A 7,022-nucleotide genomic window follows, 5' to 3' on the forward strand; every position below is an offset into this window, starting at 1 on the left:
CAAAAAGCCGCTTCTTAAATAAGATCGGACTGCCTGAATTAGGGACGGCGCAAAAGCTGCCATTGCAGTGAACCCTACGAAGGGAAACACATGTTCAAAGTGAAAACAAGTATTGCAGATTTTTCGCCCGCGCAATTCGAGTCTGAATGAATCCTCCACCTGTATTACGCTCAATTCTGAGGGTGATACTTCAGGAAGTGGGGAAGTGAAGTGATTGCAGACGGCGCTGAACATGTTAACGTGAATGGTGCCGTCCTGAGGAATGTCAGCAATGAAGGGAGATTGGAAAGTTTGGGGCTGCTCTCTTTGGAGAACAGAGGGCTGAAAGCTGGTCTGATTGAGGTTTTCCACATCATGAGGGTTTTAGACAGAGGAAATAATGCAGTGAAAATGCCCCCAGGCCTGAAAGGTTCGAGAACGATTTGGCACAGATTGAAAGTCATCAGGAAAATAAGTAAAAGTGACATTAGGAAGGCCGTTTTCGCACAGGGAGTGGGGTCAGTAAATCCCTGTCTAGACAGTGACAAAGAGGCAGATTCAGTGGACACAAAAGGGAATTCGGTGGGCATACTCAATGTAACAATGTGCAGATTTACAGGGAGAAGGCGACAGAGTAAGACACTTATTTACATATTGTGTTGAACCAGCAGAGCTAAGGTGGGCTGCAGGCCTCAGTCTGCGCTGTCACACATTTTGTGATTCTGAGTGAAACCGGAGTGGGACCAACAGAACGTAGGAAATTTGACAACGGGTATATTCTGCCCAACAGGATACTCCATCACAGCAATGAAGGTGTTTTGACATCATTCTCGAAGGTACAGGCCACAATGCAGATTCAAAACCGAGTATTCATTTGAATCACTGAGTAATTTGTTTACAGTTGTTCAGTTGAGGTGAGCGGAGTTGCGCATTGGGAGCCACTCCAGTTGATCTGTCGAAGCCGTTTTCTCCTGTGTGATAGTCCCACCAGCACTCCAATTTGCTGTGCTTCCAGTCAGTAGATACAGATTACTGTCCCATACTGATACACGGGCCACGATGACCCAGCTGTGGTGACAAGCTTGTGAAGGTCTGAGTGCTCTTCTCCTGTTCTCTGTCGGCCTCTTATGATCCGAATCTTCAAACCTCTCTTCTCCGAGATAGGTATAAACTGGTGAAGGTGAAACTCATCAGTTGCGGTGTGTCCCATGCGCAGGAGGCCCTGCAGTAATTCCCCACGCTGTCTCACACAGCAGCATCCTCTCGGTGAATTATGCTTGGCAAAAAAAAAACGATTGAACCAAATCAGTGTCGGCCACTGGATTTTACTGACACCGTTTATACAATTCAGGCTCACCGTTAATGTGGAGAGGGGCCGTCAGACTGTAGTTTCCGCTCCTTCTGTTGAATAAAGATAATTTTAACAGTGTCCAGTGAGAGGAAAGAATTTGTTGTTGGTGGTAAACATTTCTATCTGAACTCGCTGTCACTCTGCTATGACAGGAGGAGCTGGGACCTCCTGATAGATTGAAACACACAACTGGTAATCTCTAGATTATGTTGTAAAAATATCGGTGCAATGTTATTCACACCGCGCTGTCACCAACTGAACAAAGCAGCTGGGTGTTTAAATCCCGTGATGTACAGCTTGTGTTTTCATTCTCACACTGGGGAGAGCTGAGCATTTACCCAAACACTGGGCACACCACTTCCCTGACACAGCGTTCACAAATCAAACTGACAGCAAAGCTTCCCGTGTGATCGCAAGTTTCCGCAACGAAGATTTGGCTCAACAGATATCGGGAGTGAACGTAATCCTTATTTGATTTGAAATGTAAGAAGCAGATTTTTAGTGAGCCGGACGCGATTTGAGCACGCAACCTACTGATCTGGAATCAGACGTGGTACAGTTGCGCCACAAACTGCGAGGTCACTAGGATCCTCTTTTCATGCTTAAGGGAAGTGATCGCACTACAAGGATTTTACGTTATGAGTAACAATGGAGATCAACAGTTCATGTCTGTTCTGTTTCTCCCCCCTCTCTTTCTGCAGAGGGTGGGATCAGACTCTCCCCGGTGTCTCCACAATGAATGTCCCAGGCATTATTAAGGAAAAGTAAAAGTGATAGACGACAATTGCAATTCTAGGCGGGGCAGGCTGAATTATGAATTCACTAATAGCCTCCCCTAAGCGATGGCGCAGCCGTTGACATCGCCTGTCTCTGTGGCGCAATTGGTCAGCGCGTTCGGCTGTTAACCAAAAGGTTTGTGGTTCGAACCCACCCAGGGACGCTTAGTTCGCTGCTCTTCCTTGGCTTCGCGGCTGTGTGCCCTTTAATGGGGTCAGGGAAATGATATCCAATCGGAAACCTTCTCTGCAAAGGGGCTTCTGAATTGTATTATTTCCTAACGTAAGGGACTGCGGATGCTGAGAACCCGAGCCAAAAAAGAGAAGCTCGGCAGGTTTGACAGCACCTGTCAGAGAAAACGGAATTCTGAAATGCTGTGTCTGATTCTCTTTCCATAGATGTTGCCTGATCTTCTCCGTTCCTCCTGAAATTTCGAGATTTGTTTTTTAACTGAAAGTTCATTTCATCTTTTGCGATGAAACACGTAGACTCGCCGTGTGTAGATATTTTACCCTTTCGAATCACTGAAGTCAATGGACAACTCTTTCATGCAGAGCATGTTGCTGGCATGGAATTAGCTGCTTGAGGAAGTCGTGGAGGCTAGTATAATTACGACACTTAAAAGGCATCTGGACGGGTACATGAATAGGAACGGTATAGCGGGATATGGGCCAAGTGCTAGCAAATGGGACTAGACTGTTTAGGATAACTTGTCAACATGGATGAGTTGGACTGAAGGGTCTCTTTCCATGCTGTAATTCGTGTGACACTGTGGAATTCTCTGCCCAAGGGAGCAGATGAGGCAGCGTCATTAATTATATTCAAGACACAGTTGGATAGGATATTGCATGGAGGGGAATTAAGGGTGGATGGAATAATGCAGGTAGGAGTAGCTGAGTTGATGGATATAATAGCCTTCATCTGAATGAATGGTGGAGCAGGCTCGACACGCCAAATAGCCGACTCCTGCTTCTATTACTATGAACCGATAACTCTGCATTTCCCATGGCTAACCTATCTAACCTGCACATCCCTGGACATTAAGGGCAATTCCAAATCAAGGCAGGTGAGCAATGAAGTAATGTGAAAAGTGAATGTCGGAGAACAAAGGGACAAGGGGAATAAATGTACTACCAATCAAAGCTGGATTGAAAAGATCACAAAAATTGAAACTAAAGACTGTGTCTGAATATTTGCTGCACTGTAAGAAAAGTGAACGAATTGACTGAAGAAAATAAGTGTGTACAGAGGGTCAGTACAGAGACGTGGTTTTAGGATGACAAGGATTAGATCCTGAATATTGAGGGTACGGGACATTCAAATCAAATCAAACCTTTGGTAAAGGTAGAGGGTTGGCAATGCAAATCAAAGCACTGATAACATGGTAGTCTGATGTCAGTTTGGATTCCAGGTCCTGATTTATCTGTCCTCTGTTGGTCTCCCGTTCCCACAGAGCTAGGTGTTGTCTGTTCTCAGTTCTGCTAGATTTCTATTGAAGCTTTGACAGCCCCCGCCCACTATCCCACCCGCCCAACCGCATCCCCACCCCCCACACCATCACCCCGCCCCGGCCTTTTACACCTTCCCGAACACGGTGGGTGGTATGGTGGCACAGTGGTTAGCACTGCTGCCTCACAGCGCCAGAGACCCGTGTTCAATTCCCAACTCAGGCGACTGACTGTGCGGAGTTTGCACATTCTCCCCGTGCCTGCGTGGGTTTCCTCCGGTTTCCTCCCACAGTCACAAAGATGTGCAGGCCAGGTGAACTGGCCATGTTAAATTGCCCGTAGTGTTAAGTAAAGGGAGAAATGTAGGGGAATGGGTGGGTTGCGCTGCGGCGGATCGGTGTGGACTTGTTGGGCGGAAGGGCCTGTTTCCACACTGTAAGTAATCTAATCTAATCTAAAAAAAATTCAGTCGATCAAGGCCCAACCCATAATCTCCCAGCCTGTCAACTATCAGACAGAGAGAGTCAACTTGGCTGGAAATAAAACAAGTAAAGTGAAAATGTGAAAATCATTGTCCTCAAGTTTCTCTCTGAGGTTCGCACTGCCTTCACCTGCCCAACACCCAATTCTAGATACTTGAAACTCTTGCACAATTAAATAATGAGAAGTTCAAATCCATTGTGTCCAAATCACGCTGCAAACAGCACTCTCCAGCACCACTTCCATCTATCCTCATGCCAAATGTGTGAGGCTGAAGTAGCCGCTTGAAAGCTTGGTAAATGCTTTACCTCTCAGATGAGTTACCAGCTGCATGCCCACACTTTCATTGGGACCACCTCTTCAAATCTCAGGAATAATTTCTGACCCTGCCCCACCTCATTTTATCTGCTTCTGAAAATTACGCTATGCCTTTGTCACCTCTTGATTTTGATTCTTCTGTCACACACCTGAAGGCCTGAAACATTCTACTCTCCATAAATCTGAGATCATCCAAACTGCTGAATAAGAAACAAATACCTGTGGATGCTGGAAATCTGAAACAGAAACAAAAACAAAAATTGCTGGAGAACCTCAGTAGGTCTGGTAGCATCAATGGGCAGACAGTACAGTCAACATTTCAGGTCCAGTGACCTCCTTTCGTTCCAGGTCACGGCTGCTTCTCTCCTTCCTCACACTAAGTTCGTTTAATCTATGATTGCTATGCCTGCTGATGCACACAGGTTCCTGGTGATGCAGCAGATCCATTATAAAATGTCAGTCTTTGCCCATAGTCTTGTCCCTCGCTATCTCTATCATCTTCTCCGGCTCTAAACCTCTGAACTCAGGGAGCTCAGTAAATGCCCAACATTCTCATTCAAACTGACATCGAACCCCAGGGTTTCCTGATGAAGGGCTTTTGCCCGAAACATCGATTGTCCTGCTCCTCGGATGCTGCCTGACCTGCTGAGCTTTTCCAGCACCACACTCTAGAATCCAACTCCAGGGGTCTGAAGTCTGGATCTCAGAACAGCACAATTAGTTATAGCAAATAGATGCGAAAGACGTTCAGGTCCCATGTATGAGTAAGATTGAGGAGTGCAGCTTAACAGTCGCAGCAAACTACAAACCACCAAAATTATCACGTGAATGACACAGAGGTCAGAAAGACTCACCACATAACTCCAGTCAAACATTCAAACATTACTCGAGGAAAAGCCTGGAAATGCCCCCCGCTCGTTAAGGCTGCGCGGTGGCTCGGGCGGTGGTTCCCGCCTCAGGTAACTGTCTGTGTGGAGTTTGCACATTCTCCCCGTGTCTGCGTGGGTTTCCTCTCACATTCCAAAACTGTGCAGGTTAGGTGAATTGGCCATGCTAAATTGTCCATAGCGTTAGGTGGATTAGGCAGAGGTAAATGTAGGGGAATGGGTCTGTGTGGGTTCTCTTTGGAGGGTTGGTGTTGGGCCTTATAGCCTGTTTCCACACTGTAGGTAATCTAATCTAATCTGTGAGAGGAGTTTCTCGAAACCATCACTGTCAGTGTTGGACCGAAATTGGCATCATTCTCCCTTCAGGCTTACGGACCATCAGTGCGCATGTTCCCAACTCCAGCCCATGTGCCTGTAAGCACGCATTGCGCGTGCTCGTGGGACTCCTGCATTAAGAATGGGGTGCGATAACAATCGCATGCCATGTTGGGTAAATTATATGCCATGGAAGACCGTGATTTTACATCAGACAGAGTGATTATAGATTGGTCGCTGAAAAAAAGTTCAAAATTAATAAACACGGAAATTTTCTGAAAGGTAGCCAAATTCAAGGAAGGGTTTTATAGACTGGAATCTAATCAAGAGATAGGGTTTGTTAACTGACAGAATAACACAATCAGAAGTGAGCTCCAGACGGAAATTTGATCGAGGGAATCAGGATGATTACATCCAGTATAACAGAAAACTGAGTGTGTAATACAGGCTATAATGTAATTGAGGGGTTCGGGATAGTTTGTATATAGAATAACATACTCGGGAATGAATTACAGACTGGAACCTAATCAAGAGGATCGTTGTGATTTATATAGAGAATAACGTACGCAGTAGTAAATTGCATCCTGGAATCTCATCAAAGCACCTTGATGCCACACTGGGTCGAATGTAGCCTTGAGGTAAAGGGCTGCCAATCTCATCTCACCTCAAGGATTAAGCTTTTTTGTCCATGTTTTAACCAAGGCTAGAATGTGGTCAGTACCTGAGTGAGCCTGGTGGTCCCCAAGCTGGTCACTCAGCAGCTCACAGCTGAGAGGATGTTATTCGATATGTTACATAGCATTATCGATAATCGGGAGTATACTGATAGGACGATTAATCCTGAGTTGGATGTGTACTGCTACTTGTGCACAGGCAATCTGGTAAATTTCCAGATTGTTGGGTAGATACCAATGTTGTAACTGCACTGAAGAGCTGAGAAAACTGAATGCAGTTTGTATTACACTCGGAGCAAGTGAATGATCTCTCCCTAGAGTGAACTCATTGATGTGTCGGCAGAAGTGAATTCTTTCACACACTCTCACCAGAATGAATGTGTTGATGTATCAGCGGGTTGTGGGACTATCCGAATCCCTTTGCAAACTCTGAGCAAGTAAATAATATATCTCCAGTGTGAACTCACTGATGTCGCAACAAGTTTGATGTCCGTGCAAATTCCTTCCCATATACAGGGCACAAAAACAGCTTGTCCCCAGTGTGAACTCGTTGGTGCACAGTGAGGTTGACTGACTGTGTGAAATACTTTCCACAGGAGGTTCAGCTAAACGGTATCTCCTCAGTGTGATAAGCACATTTTTCTGGAAGCTGGAATACACTGTGAATCTCTTTCCATATGTAGAGCAGGCAAAAGCTTATTTCCAGTGTGACTCTATCAATCAATTTCCAGCTAGACAGGGGAACTACAATCTCTTCCCATAGTCACCACGTTTACATGGTTTCATCATGGTG

At 45.7% G+C, this 7,022-nt stretch overlaps 1 non-coding gene across 1 annotated transcript; it reads left to right on the forward strand.

The window, feature by feature from the left end:
- Positions 1 to 2,196: 2,196 nt before the first annotated feature.
- Positions 2,197 to 2,270, forward strand: trnan-guu (transfer RNA asparagine (anticodon GUU)). Its single transcript has one exon. It is a non-coding gene; the product is annotated as a tRNA-Asn (tRNA).
- Positions 2,271 to 7,022: the final 4,752 nt, after the last annotated feature.

The sequence above is a fragment of the Hemiscyllium ocellatum genome, unplaced genomic scaffold (assembly GCF_020745735.1).
Source record: "Hemiscyllium ocellatum isolate sHemOce1 unplaced genomic scaffold, sHemOce1.pat.X.cur. scaffold_268_pat_ctg1, whole genome shotgun sequence".
NCBI classification, from domain to species: Eukaryota; Metazoa; Chordata; class Chondrichthyes; order Orectolobiformes; family Hemiscylliidae; genus Hemiscyllium; species Hemiscyllium ocellatum.